Genomic DNA, 20,866 nt, shown 5'->3' on the forward strand with positions numbered 1-20,866 from the left:
TTCCATCCTTTGTAATATCATATTAAATATTAAGGTAGCAGTTTATAATCAATGACTAATGACATAAGAAAAGGAAAAAAAAACAGTATACAAAGATGCTCCAGGTGAGGCTTGAACTCACAACCTCGGCATCGCTCAACAGATACTGTCTTATAAGTACCGCGCGCTGACCAATTACGCCACTAGAGCACTTTGCAGCAATAATTGGTTATGCTAGATGTGGATTTTATTCAATACAATCAGTACAGTCATAAGAATTGAAAAAGAAAATCATTTTTGGTGATAAATGATGAGCAACAACGGAACATGCATGCCAGATGGCACTTGAATAAGCTGTCCACGGTGATAGAAAAGGTTTAAAAAACAACAACAACAATGTTATCATAATTAATGTCATATTTTAGCTTCTGTGGTCATTTTTTACAAGCTAAACACTGCAAGACTGTTTTACAGTTGAAGCAAGGATAAAATATCAACTCTAGTGATGAGACACTTGCTGTAATGACTTCCACCCCATATGGGACTTGGACCCCGTGGCATAGGAGGGCAGTGACTTATCCATTATGCCAGTGGTGCTTACTGATGTTCTTATTTAAGACTGTTATTTTTTTAATAGTCAATTATTTATTTTTGAAAAAAAGTGAAGCTGTTTACTGTGTTCTTTGCATTACCAAGTCCAGCAAGAAATGTGCTGGTACTATCCAGAGCTGTCAGTATGGATTATCATGCTATATTGCAGAAAATCAATTTGATGCAACTGCTTTACCAACAGTATGTTAATCATTTCCATTGCTGTTTTGTTGGCTGACTGAAGGAAGATATGCAGTGCATTTGAACCAAAGCAGATGTGTGCTGACAACTAAAATGCACAATCATGTTTGTGTTTTTTCTTTCTCTCTTCCATCCTTTGTAATATCATATTAAATATTAAGGTAGCAGTTTATAATCAATGACTAATGACATTAGAAATAGAAAAAAAACAGTATACAAAGACGCTCCAGATGAGGCTTGAACTCACAACCTCAGCATTGCTCAACAGATACTGTCTTATTAGTACCGGGCGCTGACCAATTGCGCCACTGGAGCACTTTGCAGTATTAATTGGTTATGCTAGATGTGGATTTTATTCAATACAATCAGTACAGTCATAAGAATTGAAAAAGAAAATCATTTTTGGTAATGAATGATGAGCAACAAAGGAACATGCATGCCAGATGGCACTTGAATAAGCTGTCCACGGTGATAGAAAAGGTTTAAAAAACAACAACAAAAATGTTATCATAATTAATGTCATATTTTAGCTTCTGTGGTCATTTTTTACAAGCTAAACACTGCAAGACTGTTTTACAGTTGAAGCAAGGATAAAATATCAACTGTAGTGATGAGACACTTGCTGTAATGACTTCCACCCCATATGGGACTTGGACCCCGTGGCTTAGGAGGGCAGTGACTTATCCATTATGCCAGTGGTGCTTACTGATGTTCTTATTTAAGACTATTAGGTTTTTAATAGTCAATTATTTATTTTTGAGGAAAAAGTGAAGCTGTTTACTGTGTTCTTTGCATTACCAAGTCCAGCAAGAAATGTGCTCGTACTATCCAGAGCTGTCAGTATGGATTATCATGCTATATTGCAGAAAATCAATTTGATGCAACTGCTTTACCAACAGTATGTTAATCTTTTCCATTGCTGTTTTGTTGGCTGGCTGAAGGAAGATATGCAGTGCATTTGAACCAAAGCAGATGTGTGCTGACAACTTAAATGCACAATCATGTTTGTGTTTTTCTTTCATCCTTTGTAATATCATATTAAATATTAAGGTAGCAGTTTATAATCAATGACTAATGACATAAGAAAAGGAAAAAAACATTATATAAAGATTCTTCAGGTGAGGCTTGAACTCACAACCTCGGCATTGCTCAACAAATACTGTCCTATAAGTACCATGCGCTGATCAATTGCGCCTCTGGAGCACTTTGCAGCATTGATTGGTTATGCTAGATGTGGATTTTATTCAATACAATCAGTACAGTCATAAGAATTGAAACTGCTTTACCAACAGTATGTTCATCTTTTCCATTGCTGTTTTGTTGGCTGACTGAAGGAAGATATGCAGTGCATTTGAAACAAAGCAGATGTGTGCTGACAACTTAAATGCACAATCATGTTTGTGTTTTTTCTTTCTTTCTTCCATCCTTTGTAATATCATATTAAATATTAAGGTAGCAGTTTATAATCAATGACTAATGACATAAGAAAAGGAAAAAAAACAGTGTACAAAGATGCTCCAGGTGAGGCTTGAACTCACAACTTTGGCATTGCTCAACATATACTGTCTTATAAGTACCGCGCGCTGACCAATTGCGCCACTGGAGCACTTTGCAGCATTGATTGGTTATGCTAGATGTGGATTTTATTCAATACAATAAGTACAGTCATAAGAATTGAAAAAGAAAATCATTTTTGGTGATGAATGATGAGCAACAAAGGAACATGCATGCCAGATGGCACTTGAATAAGCTGTCCACGGTGATAGAAAAGGTTTAAAAAACAACAACAACAACAACAATGTTATCATAATTAATGTCATATTTTAGCTCTGTGGTCATTTTTTACAAGCTAAACACTGCAAGACTGTTTTACAGTTGAAGCAAGGATAAAATATCAACTCTAGTGATGAGACACTTGCTGTAATGACTTCCACCCCATATGGGACTTGGACCCCCTGGCTTAGGAGGGCAGTGACTTATTCATTATGCCAGTGGTGCTTACTGATGTTCTTATTTAAGACTGTTAGGTTTTTAATAGTCAATTATTTATTTTTGAGGAAAAAGTGAAGCTGTTTACTGTGTTCTTTGCATTACCAAGTCCAGCAAGAAATGTGCTGGTACTATCCAGAGCTGTCAGTATGGATTATCATGCTATATTGCAGAAAATCTATTTGATGCAACTGCTTTACCTACAGTATGTTAATCTTTTCCATTGCTGTTTTGTTGGCTGACTGAAGGAAGATATGCAGTGCATTTGAACCAAAGCAGATGTGTGCTGACAACTTAAATGCACAATCATGTTTGTGTTTTTTCTTTCTTTCTTCCATCCTTTGTAATATCATATTAAACACTAAGGTAGCAGTTTATAATCAATGACTAATGACATAAGAAAAGGAAAAAAAACAGTATACAAAGATGCTCCAGGTGAGGCTTGAACTCACAAACTCGGCATCGCTCAACAGATTCTGTCTTATAAGTACCGCGTGCTGACCAATTGCGCCACTGGAGCACTTTGCAGCATTAGTTGGTTATGCTAGATGTGGATTTTATTCAATACAATCAGTACAGTCATAAGAATTGAAAAAGAAAATCATTTTTGGTGATAAATGATGAGCAACAAAGGAACATGCATGCCAGATGGCACTTGAATAAGCTGTCCACGGTGATAGAAAAGGTTTAAAAAAACAACAACAACAATGTTATCATAATTAATGTCATATTTTAGCTTCTGTGGTCATTTTTTACAAGCTAAACACTGCAAGACTGTTTTACAGTTGAAGCAAGGATAAAATATCAACTTTAGTGATGAAAAACTTGCTGTAATGATTTCCAACTCAGACAGGACTTAAACCCACAACCACTGGCTTAGGAGAACAGTGCCTTACCCATTATGCCAGTGGTGCTTACTGATGCTCTTATTTAAGATTGTTAGGTTTTTAATAGTCAATTGTTTATTTTTGAGGAAAAAGTGAAGCTGTTTACTGTGTTCTTTGCATTACCAAGTCCAGCAAGAAATGTGCTGGTACTATCCAGAGCTGTCAGTATGGATTATCATGCTATATTGCAGAAAATCAATTTGATGCAACTGCTTTACCAACAGTATGTTAATCTTTTCCATTGCTGTTTTGTTGGCTGACTGAAGGAAGATATGCAGTACATTTAAACCAAAGCAGATGTGTGCTGACAACTTAAATGCACAATCATGTTTGTGTTTTTTCTTTCTTTCTTCCATCCTTTGTAATATCATATTAAATATTAAGGTAGCAGTTTATAATCAATGACTAATGACATAAGAAAAGGAAAAAAACATTATATAAAGATTCTTCAGGTGAGGCTTGAACTCACAACCTCGGCATTGCTCAACAAATACTGTCCTATAAGTACCATGCACTGATCAATTGCGCCACTGGAGCACTTTGTAGCATTGATTGGTTATGCTAGATGTGGATTTTATTCAATACAATCAGTACAGTCATAAGAATTGAAACTGCTTTACCAACAGTATGTTCATCTTTTCCATTGCTGTTTTGTTGGCTGACTGAAGGAAGATATGCAGTGCATTTGAAACAAAGCAGATGTGTGCTGACAACTTAAATGCACAATCATGTTTGTGTTTTTTCTTTCTTTCTTCCATCCTTTGTAATATCATATTAAATATTAAGGTAGCAGTTTATAATCAATGACTAATGACATAAGAAAAGGAAAAAAAAACAGTATGCTCCAGGTGAGGCTTGAACTCACAACCTCGGCATTGCTCAACAGATTCTGTTTTATAAGAACCGCGCGCTGACCAATTGCGCCACTGGAGTACTTTGCAGCATTAATTGGTTATGCTAGATGTGGATTTTATTCAATACAATCAGTACAGTCATAAGAATTGAAAAATAAAATCATTTTTGGTGATGAATGATGAGCAACAAAGGAACATGCATGCCAGATGGCACTTGAGTAAGCTGTCCACGGTGATAGAAAAGGTTTAAAAAATAACAACAACAATGTTATCATAATTAATGTCATATTTTAGCTTCTGTGGTCATTTTTTACAAGCTAAACACTGCAAGACTGTTTTACAGTTGAAGCAAGGATAAAATATCAACTCTAGTGATGAGACACTTGCTGTAATGACTTCCAACTGAGACGGGACTTAAATTCACAACCACTGGCTTAGGAGAACAGTGCCTTATCCATTATGCCAGTGGTGCTTACTGATGTCCTTATTTAAGACTGATAGGTTTTTAATAGTCAATTATTTATTTTTGAAAAAAAGTGAAGCTGTTTACTGTGTTCTTTGCATTACCAAGTCCAGCAAGAAATGTGCTGGTACTATCCAGAGCTGTCAGTATGGATTATCATGCTATATTGCAGAAAATCAATTTGATGCAACAGCTTTACCAACAGTATGTTAATCTTTTCCATTGCTGTTTTGTTGGCTGACTGAAGGAAGATATGCAGTGCATTTGAACCAAAGCAGATGTGTGCTGACAACTTAAATGCACAATCATGTTTGTGTTTTTTCTTTCTTTCTTCCATCCTTTGTAATATCATATCAAATATTACGGTAGCAGTTTATAATCAATGACTAATGACATAAGAAAAGGAAAAAAAAACAGTATACAAAGATGCTCCAGGTGAGGCTTGAACTTACAACCTCTGCATTGCTCAACAGATACTGTCTTATAAGTACCGTGCACTGACAAATTGCACCACTGGAGCACTTTGCAGCATTAATTGGTTATGCTAGATGTGGATTTTATTCAATACAATAAGTACAGTCATAAGAATTGAAAAAGAAAATCATTTTTGGTGATGAATGATGAGCAACAAAGGAACATGCATGCCAGATGGCACTTGAATAAGCTGTCCACGGTGATAGAAAAGGTTTAAAAAACAACAACAACAACAATGTTATCATAATTAATGTCATATTTTAGCTCTGTGGTCATTTTTTACAAGCTAAACACTGCAAGACTGTTTTACAGTTGAAGCAAGGATAAAATATCAACTCTAGTGATGAGACACTTGCTGTAATGACTTCCACCCCATATGGGACTTGGACCCCCTGGCTTAGGAGGGCAGTGACTTATTCATTATGCCAGTGGTACTTACTGATGTTCTTATTTAAGACTGTTAGGTTTTTAATAGTCAATTATTTATTTTTGAGGAAAAAGTGAAGCTGTTTACTGTGTTCTTTGCATTACCAAGTCCAGCAAGAAATGTGCTGGTACTATCCAGAGCTGTCAGTATGGATTATCATGCTATATTGCAGAAAATCTATTTGATGCAACTGCTTTACCTACAGTATGTTAATCTTTTCCATTGCTGTTTTGTTGGCTGACTGAAGGAAGATATGCAGTGCATTTGAACCAAAGCAGATGTGTGCTGACAACTTAAATGCACAATCATGTTTGTGTTTTTTCTTTCTTTCTTCCATCCTTTGTAATATCATATTAAATATTAAGGTAGCACTTTATAATCAATGACTAATAACATAAGAAAAGGAAAAAAAAAACATTATACAAAGATGCTCCAGGTGAGGCTTGAACTCACAACCTCGGCATCGCTCAACAGATACTGTCTTATAAGTACCGCGCGCTGACCAATTGCACCACTGGAGCACTTTGCAGCATTAGTTGGTTATGCTAGATGTGGATTTTATTCAATACAATCAGTACAGTCATAAGAATTGAAAAAGAAAATCATTTTTGGTGATAAATGATGAGCAACAAAGGAACATGCATGCCAGATGGCACTTGAATAAGCTGTCCACGGTGATAGAAAAGGTTTAAAAAACAACAACAACAACAACAATGTTATCATAATTAATGTCATATTTTAGCTTTTGTGGTCATTTTTTACAAGCTAAACACTGCAAGACTGTTTTACAGTTGAAGCAAGGATAAAATATCAACTCTAGTGATTAAACACTTGCTGTAATGACTTCCAACTCAGACGGGACTTAAACCCACAACCACTGGCTTAGGAGAACAGTGCCTTACCCATTATGCCAGTGGTGCTTACTGATGTTCTTTTTTAAGACTGTTAGAATTCTAATAGTCAATTAAATATTTTTGAAAAAAAGTGAAGCTGTTTACTGTGTTCTTTCCATTACCAAGTCCAGCAAGAAATGTGCTGGTACTATCCAGAGCTGTCAGTATGGATTATCATGCTATATTGCAGAAAATCAATTTGATGCAACTGCTTTACCAACAGTATGTTAATCTTTTCCATTGCTGTTTTGTTGGCTGGCTGAAGGAAGATATGCAGTGCATTTGAACCAAAGCAGATGTGTGCTGACAATTTAAATGCACAATCATGTTTGTGTTTTTCTTTCTTTCTTCCATCCTTTGTAATATCATATTAAATATTAAGGTAGCAGTTTATAATCAATGACTAATGACATAAGAAAAGGAAAAAAAACATTATATAAAGATTCTTCAGATGAGGCTTGAACTCACAACCTCGGCATTGCTCAACAAATACGGTCCTATAAGTACCGTGCGCTGATCAATTGCGCCACTGGAGCACTTTGCAGCATTGATTGGTTATGCTAGATGTGGATTTTATTCAATACAATCAGTACAGTCATAAGAATTGAAACTGCTTTACCAACAGTATGTTCATCTTTTCCATTGCTGTTTTGTTGGCTGACTGAAGGAAGATATGCAGTGCATTTGAAACAAAGCAGATGTGTGCTGACAACTTAAATGCACAATCATGTTTGTGTTTTTTCTTTCTTTCTTCCATCCTTTGTAATATCATATTAAATATTAAGGTAGCAGTTTATAATCAATGACTAATGACATAAGAAAAGGAAAAAAAGCAGTATACAAAGAAGCTCCAGGTGAGGCTTGAACGTACAACCTCGGCATTGCTCAACAGATACTGTTTTATAAGTACCGCGCACTGACCAATTGCGCCAGTGGAGCACTTTGCATCATTGATTGGTTATGCTAGATGTGGATTTTATTCAATACAATCAGTACAGTCATAAGAATTGAAAAAGAAAATCATTTTTGGTGATGAATGATGAGCAACAAAGGAACATGCATGCCAGATGGCACTTGAATAAGCTGTCCACGGTGATAAAAAAGGTTTAAAAAATAACAACAACAATGTTATCATAATTAATGTCATATTTTAGCTTCTGTGGTCATTTTTTACATACTAAACACTGCAAGACTGTTTTACAGTTGAAGCAAGGATAAAATATCAACTCTAGTGATGAGACACTTGCTGTAATTACTTCCACCCCATATGGGACTTGGACCCCCTGGCTTAGGAGGGCATTGACTTATCCATTATGCCAGTGGTGCTTACTGATGTTCTTATTTAAGACTGTTAGGTTTTTAATAGTCAATTATTTATTTTTGATGAAAAAGTGAAGCTGTTTACTGTGTTATTTGCATTACCAAGTCCAGCAAGAAATGTGCTGGTACTATCCAGAGCTGTCAGTATGGATTATCATGCTATATTGCTGAAAATCAATTTGATGCAACTGCTTTACCAACAGTATGTTAATCTTTTCCATTGCTGTTTTGTTGGCTGACTGAAGGAAGATATGCAGTGCATTTGAACCAAAGCAGATGTGTGCTGACAACTAAAATGCACAATCATGTTTGTGTTTTTTCTTTCTTTCTTCCATCCTTTGTAATATCATATTAAATATTAAGGTAGCAGTTTATAATCAATGACTAATGACATAAGAAAAGGAAAAAAAAACAGTATGCTCCAGGTGAGGCTTGAACTCACAACCTCGGCATTGCTCAACAGATTCTGTTTTATAAGAACCGCGCGCTGACCAATTGCGCCACTGGAGCACTTTGCAGCATTAATTGGTTATGCTAGATGTGGATTTTATTCAATACAATCAGTACAGTCATAAGAATTGAAAAATAAAATCATTTTTGGTGATGAATGATGAGCAACAAAGGAACATGCATGCCAGATGGCACTTGAGTAAGCTGTCCACGGTGATAGAAAAGGTTTAAAAAATAACAACAACAATGTTATCATAATTAATGTCATATTTTAGCTTCTGTGGTCATTTTTTACAAGCTAAACACTGCAAGACTGTTTTACAGTTGAAGCAAGGATAAAATATCAACTCTAGTGATGAGACACTTGCTGTAATGACTTCCAACTCAGACGGGACTTAAACCCTCAACCACTGGCTTAGGAGAACAGTGCCTTATCCATTATGCCAGTGGTGCTTACTGATGTCCTTATTTAAGACTGATAGGTTTTTAATAGTCAATTATTTATTTTTGAAAAAAAGTGAAGCTGTTTACTGTGTTCTTTGCATTACCAAGTCCAGCAAGAAATGTGCTGGTACTATCCAGAGCTGTCAGTATGGATTATCATGCTATATTGCAGAAAATCAATTTGATGCAACTGCTTTACCAACAGTATGTTAATCTTTTCCATTGCTGTTTTGTTGGCTGACTGAAGGAAGATATGCAGTGCATTTGAACCAAAGCAGATGTGTGCTGACAACTTAAATGCACAATCATGTTTGTGTTTTTTCTTTCTTTCTTCCATCCTTTGTAATATCATATTAAATATTAAGGTAGCAGTTTATAATCAATTACTAATGACATAAGAAAAGGAAAAAAAAAACAGTATACAAAGATGCTCCAGGTGAGGCTTGAACTCACAACCTCAGCATCGCTCAACAGATACTGTCTTATAAGTACCGCGTGCTGACCAATTGCGCCACTGGAGCACTTTGCAGCATTAATTGGTTATGCTAGATGTGGATTTTATTCAATACAATCAGTACAGTCATAAGAATTGAAAAAGAAAATCATTATTGGTGATGAATGATGAGCAACAAAGGAACATGCATGCCAGATGGCACTTGAATAAGCTGTCCACGGTAATAGAAAAGGTTTAAAAAACAACAAAAACAATGTTATCATAATTAATGTCATATTTTAGCTTCTGTGGTCATTTTTTACAAGCTAAACACTGCAAGACTGTTTTACAGTTGAAGCAAGGATAAAATATCAACTCTAGTGATGAGACACTTGCTGTAATGACTTCCACCCCATATGGGATTTGGACCCCGTGGCTTAGGAGGGCAGTGACTTATCCATTATGCCAGTGGTGCTTACTGATGTTCTTATTTAAGACTGATATTTTTTTAATAGTCAATTATTTATTTTTGATGAAAAAGTGAAGCTGTTTACTGTGTTCTTTGCATTACCAAGTCCAGCATGAAATGTGCTGGTACTATCCAGAGCTGTCAGTATGGATTATCATGCTATATTGCAGAAAATCAATTTAATGCAACTGCTTTACCAACAGTATGTTAATCTTTTCCATTGCTGTTTTGTTGGCTGACTGAAGGAAGACATGCAGTGCATTTGAACCAAAGCAGATGTGTGCTGACAACTTAAATGCACAATCATGTTTGTGTTTGTTTTTTCTTTCTTTCTTCCATCCTTTGTAATATCATATTAAATACTAAGGTAGCAGTTTATAATCAATGAATAATGACATAAGAAAAGGAAAAAAAAAACAGTATACAAAGATGCTCCAGGTGAGGCTTTAACTCACAACCTCGGCATCGCTCCACAGATACTGTCTTATAAGTACCGCGCGCTGACCAATTGCGCCACTGGAGCACTTTGCAGCAATAATTGGTTATGCTAGATGTGGATTTTATTCAATACAATCAGTACAGTCATAAGAATTGAAAAAGAAAATCATTTTTGGTGATAAATGATGAGCAACAAAGGAACATGCATGCCAGATGGCACTTGAATAAGCTGTCCACGGTGATAGAAAAGGTTTAAAAAACAACAACAACAATGTTATCATAATTAATGTCATATTTTAGCTCTGTGGTCATTTTTTACAAGCTAAACACTGCAAGACTGTTTTACAGTTGAAGCAAGGATAAAATATCAACTCTAGTGATGAGACACTTGCTGTAATGACTTCCACCCCATATGGGACTTGGACCCCCTGGCTTAGGAGGGCAGTGACTTATTCATTATGCCAGTGGTGCTTACTGATGTTCTTATTTAAGACAGTTAGGTTTTTAATAGTCAATTATTTATTTTTGAGGAAAAAGTGAAGCTGTTTACTGTGTTCTTTGCATTACCAAGTCCAGCAAGAAATGTGCTGGTACTATCCAGAGCTGTCAGTATGGATTATCATGCTATATTGCAGAAAATCTATTTGATGCAACTGCTTTACCTACAGTATGTTAATCTTTTCCATTGCTGTTTTGTTGGCTGACTGAAGGAAGATATGCAGTGCATTTGAACCAAAGCAGATGTGTGCTGACAACTTAAATGCACAATCATGTTTGTGTTTTTTCTTTCTTTCTTCCATCCTTTGTAATATCATATTAAATATTAAGGTAGCAGTTTATAATCAATGACTAATGACATAAGAAAAGGAAAAAAAAAACATTATACAAAGATGCTCCAGGTGAGGCTTGAACTCACAACCTCGGCATCGCTCAACAGATACTGTCTTATAAGTACCGCGCGCTGACCAATTGCACCACTGGTGCACTTTGCAGCATTAGTTGGTTATGCTAGATGTGGATTTTATTCAATACAATCAGTACAGTCATAAGAATTGAAAAAGAAAATCATTTTTGGTGATAAATGATGAGCAACAAAGGAACATGCATGCCAGATGGCACTTGAATAAGCTGTCCACGGTGATAGAAAAGGTTTAAAAAACAACAACAACAACAACAATGTTATCATAATTAATGTCATATTTTAGCTTCTGTGGTCATTTTTTACAAGCTAAACACTGCAAGACTGTTTTACAGTTGAAGCAAGGATAAAATATCAACTCTAGTGATTAAACACTTGCTGTAATGACTTCCAACTCAGACGGGACTTAAACCGACAACCACTGGCTTAGGAGAACAGTGCCTTACCCATTATGCCAGTGGTGCTTACTGATGTTCTTTTTTAAGACTGTTAGAATTCTAATAGTCAATTAAATATTTTTGAAAAAAGTGAAGCTGTTTACTGTGTTCTTTCCATTACCAAGTCCAGCAAGAAATGTGCTGGTACTATCCAGAGCTGTCAGTATGGATTATCATGCTATATTGCAGAAAATCAATTTGATGCAACTGCTTTACCAACAGTATGTTAATCTTTTCCATTGCTGTTTTGTTGGCTGGGTGAAGGAAGATATGCAGTGCATTTGAACCAAAGCAGATGTGTGCTGACAACTTAAATGCACAATCATGTTTGTGTTTTTTCTTTCTTTCTTCCATCCTTTGTAATATCATATTAAATATTAAGGTAGCAGTTTATAATCAATGACTAATGACATAAAAAAAAGGAAAAAAAAACATTAAACAAAGCTGCTCCAAGTGAGGCTTGAACTCACAACCTCGGCATTGCTCAACAGATACTGTCTTATAAGTACCGCGCACTGACCAATTGCGCCACTGGAGCACTTTGCAGCATTAATTGGTTATGCTAGATGTGGATTTTATTCAATACAATCAGTACAGTCATAAGAATTGAAAAAGAAAATCATTTTTGGTGATGAATGATGAGCAACAAAGGAACATGCATGCCAGATGGCACTTGAATAAGCTGTCCACTGTGATAGAAAAGGTTTAAAAAACAACAACAACAATGTTATCCTAATTAATGTCATATTTTAGCTTCTGTGGTCATTTTTTACAAGCTAAACACTGCAAGACTGTTTTACAGTTGAAGCAAGGATAAAATATCAACTCTAGTGATGAGACACTTGCTGTAATGACTTCCAACTCAGACGGGACTTAAACCCACAACCACTGGCTTAGGAGAACAGTGCCTTATCCATTATGCCAGTGGTGCTTACTGATGTCCTTATTTAAGACTGTTAGGTTTTTAATAGTCAATTATTTATTTTTGAAAAAAAGTGAAGCTGTTTACTGTGTTCTTTGCATTACTAAGTCCAGCAAGAAATGTGCTGGTACTATCCAGAGCTGTAAGTATGGATTATCATGCTATATTGCAGAAAATCAATTTGATGCAACTGCTTTACCAACAGTATGTTAATCTTTTCCATTGCTGTTTTGTTGGCTGACTGAAGGAAGATATGCCGTGCATTTGAACCAAAGCAGATGTGTGCTGACAACTTAAATGCACAATCATTAGAGATGAGCGGGTTCGGTTCCTCGGAATCCGAACCCGCCCGAACTTCAGCTTTTTTTACACGGATCCGAGCGACTCGGATCTTCCCGCCTTGCTCGGTTAACCCGAGCACGCCCGAACGTCATCATGACGCTGTCGGATTCTCGCGAGGCTCGGATTCTATCGCGAGACTCGGATTCTATATAAGGAGCCGCGCGTCGCCGCCATTTTCACACGTGCATTGAGATTGATAGGGAGAGGACGTGGCTGGCGTCCTCTCCATTTAGATTATAAGAGAGAGAGATTTACTGGAGCTTAGGACTAGGAGGAGTACTGTAGAAGTGTAGAGAGTGCAGAGAGTTTACTAGTGAGTGACCACCAGACAGTGCAGTTTATTTAATATATCCGTTCTCTGCCTGAAAAAAGCGATACACACAGTGACTCAGTCACATACCATATCTGTGTGCACTGCTCAGGCTCAGCCCAGTGTGCTGCATCATCTATATATATTATATATCTGTCTGACTGCTCAGCTCACACAGCTTATAATTGTGGGGGAGACTGGGGAGCACTGCAGTGCCAGTTATAGGTTATAGCAGGAGCCAGGAGTACATAATATTATATAGTGAGTGACCACCAGACAGTGCAGTTTATTTAATATATCCGTTCTCTGCCTGAAAAAAGCGATACACACAGTGACTCAGTCACATACCATATCTGTGTGCACTGCTCAGGCTCAGCCCAGTGTGCTGCATCATCTATATATATTATATATCTGTCTGACTGCTCAGCTCACACAGCTTATAATTGTGGGGGAGACTGGGGAGCACTGCAGTGCCAGTTATAGGTTATAGCAGGAGCCAGGAGTACATAATATTATATAGTGAGTGACCACCAGACAGTGCAGTTTATTTAATATATCCGTTCTCTGCCTGAAAAAAGCGATACACACAGTGACTCAGTCACATACCATATCTGTGTGCACTGCTCAGGCTCAGCCCAGTGTGCTGCATCATCTATATATATTATATATCTGTCTGACTGCTCAGCTCACACAGCTTATAATTGTGGGGGAGACTGGGGAGCACTGCAGTGCCAGTTATAGGTTATAGCAGGAGCCAGGAGTACATAATATTATATTAAAATTAAACAGTGCACACTTTTGCTGCAGGAGTGCCACTGCCAGTGTGACTGACCAGTGACCTGACCACACTGACCACCAGTATAGTTAGTAGTATACTTATATTGTGATTGCCTGAAAAAGTTAAACACTCGTCGTGTGACTTCACTTGTGTGTTGTTGTTTTTTTTATTCTATAAAAATAAAACTCATTCTGCTGACAGACAGTGTCCAGCAGGTCCGTCATTATATAATATATAATATATACCTGTCCGGCTGCAGTAGTGATATATATATATTTTTTATATCATTTATCATCCAGTCGCAGCAGACACAGTACGGTAGTTCACGGCTGTGGCTACCTCTGTGTCTGCACTCGGCAGGCAGTCCGTCCATAATTGTATACCACCTAACCGTGGTTTTTTTTTCTTCTTTATACATACATACTACTACGACATCTCTTTATCAACCAGTCTATATTAGCAGCAGACACAGTACAGTACGGTAGTTCACGGCTGTGGCTACCTCTGTGTCTGCACTCGGCAGGCAGTCCGTCCATAATTGTATACCACCTAACCGTGGTTTTTTTTTCTTTCTTCTTTATACATACATAGTTACATAGACATCTCTTTATCAACCAGTCTATATTAGCAGCAGACACAGTACAGTACGGTAGTTCACGGCTGTGGCTACCTCTGTGTCTGCACTCGGCAGGCAGTCCGTCCATAATTGTATACCACCTAACCGTGGTTTTTTTTTCTTTCTTCTTTATACATACATAGTTACATAGACATCTCTTTATCAACCAGTCTATATTAGCAGCAGACACAGTACAGTACGGTAGTTCACGGCTGTGGCTACCTCTGTGTCTGCACTCGGCAGGCAGTCCGTCCATAATTGTATACCACCTAACCGTGGTTTTTTTTTCTTTCTTCTTTATACATACATAGTTACATAGACATCTCTTTATCAACCAGTCTATATTAGCAGCAGACACAGTACAGTACGGTAGTTCACGGCTGTGGCTACCTCTGTGTCTGCACTCGGCAGGCAGTCCGTCCATAATTGTATACCACCTAACCGTGGTTTTTTTTTCTTTCTTCTTTATACATACATACTACTACGACATCTCTTTATCAACCAGTCTATATTATTAGCAGCAGACACAGTACAGTACGGTAGTTCACGGCTGTGGCTACCTCTGTGTCTGCACTCGGCAGGCAGTCCGTCCATAATTGTATACCACCTAACCGTGGTTTTTTTTTCTTTCTTCTTTATACATACATAGTTACATAGACATCTCTTTATCAACCAGTCTATATTAGCAGCAGACACAGTACAGTACGGTAGTTCACGGCTGTGGCTACCTCTGTGTCTGCACTCGGCAGGCAGTCCATAATTGTATACTAGTATCCATCTCCATTGTTTACCTGAGGTGCCTTTTAGTTGTGCCTATTAAAATATGGAGAACAAAAATGTTGAGGTTCCAAAATTAGGGAAAGATCAAGATCCACTTCCACCTCGTGCTGAAGCTGCTGCCACTAGTCATGGCCGAGATGATGAAATGCCAGCAACGTCGTCTGCCAAGGCCGATGCCCAATGTCATAGTACAGAGCATGTCAAATCCAAAACACCAAATATCAGAAAAAAAAGGACTCCAAAACCTAAAATAAAATTGTCGGAGGAGAAGCGTAAACTTGCCAATATGCCATTTACGACACGGAGTGGCAAGGAACGGCTGAGGCCCTGGCCTATGTTCATGGCTAGTGGTTCAGCTTCACATGAGGATGGAAGCACTCAGCCTCTCGCTAGAAAAATGAAAAGACTCAAGCTGGCAAAAGCAGCACAGCAAAGAACTGTGCATTCTTCGAAATCCCAAATCCACAAGGAGAGTCCAATTGTGTCGGTTGCAATGCCTGACCTTCCCAACACTGGACGTGAAGAGCATGCGCCTTCCACCATTTGCACGCCCCCTGCAAGTGCTGGAAGGAGCACCCGCAATCCAGTTCCTGATAGTCAGATTGAAGATGTCAGTGTTGAAGTACACCAGGATGAGGAGGATATGGGTGTTGCTGGCGCTGGGGAGGAAATTGACCAGGAGGATTCTGATGGTGAGGTGGTTTGTTTAAGTCAGGCACCCGGGGAGACACCTGTTGTCCGTGGGAGGAATATGGCCGTTGACATGCCAGGTGAAAATACCAAAAAAATCAGCTCTTCGGTGTGGAGGTATATCACCAGAAATGCGGACAACAGGTGTCAAGCCGTGTGTTCCCTTTGTCAAGCTGTAATAAGTAGGGGTAAGGACGTTAACCACCTCGGAACATCCTCCCTTATACGTCACCTGCAGCGCATTCATAATAAGTCAGTGACAAGTTCAAAAACTTTGGGTGACAGCGGAAGCAGTCCACTGACCAGTAAATCCCTTCCTCTTGTAACCAAGCTCACGCAAACCACCCCACCAACTCCCTCAGTGTCAATTTCCTCCTTCCCCAGGAATGCCAATAGTCCTGCAGGCCATGTCACTGGCAATTCTGACGAGTCCTCTCCTGCCTGGGATTCCTCCGATGCATCCTTGCGTGTAACGCCTACTGCTGCTGAGCTGCTGTTGTTGCTGCTGGGAGTCGATGGTCATCCCAGAGGGGAAGTCGTAAGCCCACTTGTACTACTTCCAGTAAGCAATTGACTGTTCAACAGTCCTTTGCGAGGAAGATGAAATATCACAGCAGTCATCCTGCTGCAAAGCGGATAACTGAGGCCTTGACAACTATGTTGGTGTTAGACGTGCGTCCGGTATCCGCCGTTAGTTCACAGGGAACTAGACAATTTATTGAGGCAGTGTGCCCCCGTTACCAAATACCATCTAGGTTCCACTTCTCTAGGCAGGCGATACCGAGAATGTACACGGACGTCAGAAAAAGACTCACCAGTGTCCTAAAAAATGCAGTTGTACCCAATGTCCACTTAACCACGGACATGTGGACAAGTGGAGCAGGGCAGGGTCAGGACTATATGACTGTGACAGCCCACTGGGTAGATGTATGGACTCCCGCCGCAAGAACAGCAGCGGCGGCACCAGTAGCAGCATCTCGCAAACGCCAACTCTTTCCTAGGCAGGCTACGCTTTGTATCACCGCTTTCCAGAATACGCACACAGCTGAAAACCTCTTACGGCAACTGAGGAAGATCATCGCGGAATGGCTTACCCCAATTGGACTCTCCTGTGGATTTGTGGCATCGGACAACGCCAGCAATATTGTGTGTGCATTAAATATGGGCAAATTCCAGCACGTCCCATGTTTTGCACATACCTTGAATTTGGTGGTGCAGAATTTTTTAAAAAACGACAGGGGCGTGCAAGAGATGCTGTCGGTGGCCAGAAGAATTGCGGGACACTTTCGGCGTACAGGCACCACGTACAGAAGACTGGAGCACCACCAAAAACTACTGAACCTGCCCTGCCATCATCTGAAGCAAGAAGTGGTAACGAGGTGGAATTCAACCCTCTATATGCTTCAGAGGTTGGAGGAGCAGCAAAAGGCCATTCGAGCCTATACAATTGAGCACAATATAGTAGGTGGAATGCACCTGTCTCAAGCGCAGTGGAGAATGATTTCAACGTTGTGCAAGGATCTGATGCCCTTTGAACTTGCCACACGTGAAGTCAGTTCAGACACTGCCAGCCTGAGTCAGGTCATTCCCCTCATCAGGCTTTTGCAGAAGAAGCTGGAGACATTGAAGGAGGAGCTAACACGGAGCGATTCCGCTAGGCATGTGGGACTTGTGGATGGAGCCCTTAATTCGCTTAACAAGGATTCACGGGTGGTCAATCTGTTGAAATCAGAGCACTACATTTTGGCCACCGTGCTCGATCCTAGATTTAAAGCCTACCTTGGATCTCTCTTTCCGGCAGACACAAGTCTGCTGGGGTTGAAAGACCTGCTGGTGACAAAATTGTCAAGTCAAGCGGAACGCGACCTGTCAACATCTCCTCCTTCACATTCTCCCGCAACTGGGGGTGCGAGGAAAAGGCTCAGAATTCCGAGCCCACCCGCTGGCGGTGATGCAGGGCAGTCTGGAGCGACTGCTGATGCTGACATCTGGTCCGGACTGAAGGACCTGACAATGATTACGGACATGTCGTCTACTGTCACTGCATATGATTCTCTCAACATTGATAGAATGGTGGAGGATTATATGAGTGACCGCATCCAAGTAGGCACGTCACACAGTCCGTACTTATACTGGCAGGAAAAAGAGGCAATTTGGAGGCCCTTGCACAAACTGGCTTTATTCTACCTAAGTTGCCCTCCCACAAGTGTGTACTCCGAAAGAGTGTTTAGTGCCGCCGCTCACCTTGTCAGCAATCGGCGTACGAGGTTACATCCAGAAAATGTGGAGAAGATGATGTTCATTAAAATGAATTATAATCAATTCCTCCGCGGAGACATTGACCAGCAGCAATTGCCTCCACAAAGTACACAGGGAGCTGAGATGGTGGATTCCAGTGGGGACGAATTGATAATCTGTGAGGAGGGGGATGTACACGGTGATATATCGGAGGGTGATGATGAGGTGGACATCTTGCCTCTGTAGAGCCAGTTTGTGCAAGGAGAGATTAATTGCTTCTTTTTTGGGGGGGGTCCAAACCAACCCGTCATATCAGTCACAGTCGTGTGGCAGACCCTGTCACTGAAATGATGGGTTGGTTAAAGTGTGCATGTCCTGTTTTGTTTATACAACATAAGGGTGGGTGGGAGGGCCCAAGGACAATTCCATCTTGCACCTCTTTTTTCTTTTCTTTTTCTTTGCATCATGTGCTGATTGGGGAGGGTTTTTTGGAAGGGACATCCTGCGTGACACTGCAGTGCCACTCCTAAATGGGCCCGGTGTTTGTGTCGGCCACTAGGGTCGCTAATCTTACTCACACAGTCAGCTACCTCATTGCGCCTCTTTTTTTCTTTGCGTCATGTGCTGTTTGGGGAGGGTTTTTTGGAAGGGACATCCTGCGTGACACTGCAGTGCCACTCCTAGATGGGCCCGGTGTTTGTGTCGGCCACTAGGGTCGCTAATCTTACTCACACAGCTACCTCATTGCGCCTCTTTTTTTCTTTGCGTCATGTGCTGTTTGGGGAGGGTTTTTTGGAAGGGACATCCTGCGTGACACTGCAGTGCCACTCCTAGATGGGCCCGGTGTTTGTGTCGGCCACTAGGGTCGCTAATCTTACTCACACAGCTACCTCATTGCGCCTCTTTTTTTCTTTGCGTCATGTGCTGTTTGGGGAGGGTTTTTTGGAAGGGCCATCCTGCGTGACACTGCAGTGCCACTCCTAGATGGGCCCGGTGTTTGTGTCGGCCACTAGGGTCGCTAATCTTACTCACACAGCTACCTCATTGCGCCTCTTTTTTTCTTTGCGTCATGTGCTGTTTGGGGAGGGTTTTTTGGAAGGGACATCCTGCGTGACACTGCAGTGCCACTCCTAGATGGGCCCGGTGTTTGTGTCGGCCACTAGGGTCGCTTATCTTACTCACACAGCGACCTCGGTGCAAATTTTAGGACTAAAAATAATATTGTGAGGTGTGAGGTATTCAGAATAGACTGAAAATGAGTGTAAATTATGGTTTTTGAGGTTAATAATACTTTGGGATCAAAATGACCCCCAAATTCTATGATTTAAGCTGTTTTTTAGTGTTTTTTGAAAAAAACACCCGAATCCAAAACACACCCGAATCCGACAAAAAAAATTCGGTGAGGTTTTGCCAAAACGCGTTCGAACCCAAAACACGGCCGCGGAACCGAACCAAAAACCAAAACACAAAACCCGAAAAATTTCAGGCGCTCATCTCTAACAATCATGTTTGTGTTTTTTCTTTCTTTCTTCCATCCTTTGTAATATCATATTAAATATTAAGGTAGCAGTTTATAATCAATGACTAATGACATAAGAAAAGGAAAAAAAACAGTATACAAAGATACTCCAGGTGAGGCTTGAACTCACAACCTCGGCATTGCTCAACAGATACTGTCTTATAAGTACCGCATGCTGACCAATTGCGCCACTGGAGCTCTTTGCAGCATTGATTGGTTATGCTAGATGTGGATTTTATTCAATACAATCAGTACAGTCATAAGAATTGAAAAAGAAAATCATTTTTGGTGATGAATGATGAGCAACAAAGGAACATGCATGCCAGATGGCACTTGAATAAGCTGTCCACGGTGATAGAAAAGGTTTAAAAAACAACAACAACAATGTTATCATAATTAATGTCATATTTTAGCTTCTGTGGTCATTTTTTACAAGCTAAATACTGCAAGACTGTTTTACAGTTGAAGCAAGGATAAAATATCAACTCTAGTGATGAGACACTTGCTGTAATGACTTCCAACTCAGATGGGACTTAAACCCACAACCACTGGCTTAGGAGTACAGTGCCTTATACATTGTGCCAGTGGTGCTCACTGATGTCCTAATTTAAGACTGTTAGGTTTTTAATAGTCAATTATTTATTTTTGATGAAAAAGTGAAGCTGTTTACTGTGTTCTTTGCATTACCAAGTCCAGCAAGAAATGTGCTGGTACTATCCAGAGCTGTCAGTATGGATTATCATGCTATATTGCAGAAAATCAATTTGATGCAACTGCTTTACCAAGAGTATGTTAATCTTTTCCATTGCTGTTTTGTTGGCTGACTGAAGGAAGATATGCAATGCATTTGAACCAAAGCAGATGTGTGCTGACAACTTAAATGCACAATCATGTTTGTGTTTTTTCTTTCTTTCTTTCTTTCTTTCTTTCTTTCTTTCTTTCTTTCTTCCATCCTTTGTAATATCATATTAAATATTAAGGTAGCAGTTTATAATCAATGACT

The 20,866-nt window shown here is 39.5% G+C and overlaps 5 non-coding genes across 5 annotated transcripts; all 5 read right to left on the reverse strand.

Moving 5' to 3' along the window:
* Nucleotides 1-96: 96 nt before the first annotated feature.
* TRNAI-UAU (transfer RNA isoleucine (anticodon UAU)) lies at nucleotides 97-189 on the reverse strand. The gene is given in 2 exon segments: nucleotides 97-132; nucleotides 152-189. It is a non-coding gene; the product is annotated as a tRNA-Ile (tRNA).
* Nucleotides 190-993: 804 nt separating this feature from the next.
* Nucleotides 994-1,086, reverse strand: TRNAI-AAU (transfer RNA isoleucine (anticodon AAU)). Its single transcript is given in 2 exon segments — nucleotides 994-1,029; nucleotides 1,049-1,086. It is a non-coding gene; the product is annotated as a tRNA-Ile (tRNA).
* Nucleotides 1,087-6,293: 5,207 nt separating this feature from the next.
* TRNAI-UAU (transfer RNA isoleucine (anticodon UAU)) lies at nucleotides 6,294-6,386 on the reverse strand. Its single transcript is given in 2 exon segments — nucleotides 6,294-6,329; nucleotides 6,349-6,386. It is a non-coding gene; the product is annotated as a tRNA-Ile (tRNA).
* A 2,109-nt stretch (nucleotides 6,387-8,495) lies between these two features.
* TRNAI-UAU (transfer RNA isoleucine (anticodon UAU)) lies at nucleotides 8,496-8,588 on the reverse strand. The gene is given in 2 exon segments: nucleotides 8,496-8,531; nucleotides 8,551-8,588. It is a non-coding gene; the product is annotated as a tRNA-Ile (tRNA).
* A 1,716-nt stretch (nucleotides 8,589-10,304) lies between these two features.
* Nucleotides 10,305-10,397, reverse strand: TRNAI-UAU (transfer RNA isoleucine (anticodon UAU)). Its single transcript is given in 2 exon segments — nucleotides 10,305-10,340; nucleotides 10,360-10,397. It is a non-coding gene; the product is annotated as a tRNA-Ile (tRNA).
* Between the last annotated feature and the right edge of the window lie 10,469 nt (nucleotides 10,398-20,866).

Source organism: Pseudophryne corroboree, unplaced genomic scaffold (assembly GCF_028390025.1).
Source record: "Pseudophryne corroboree isolate aPseCor3 unplaced genomic scaffold, aPseCor3.hap2 scaffold_2078, whole genome shotgun sequence".
NCBI classification, from domain to species: domain Eukaryota; kingdom Metazoa; phylum Chordata; class Amphibia; order Anura; family Myobatrachidae; genus Pseudophryne; species Pseudophryne corroboree.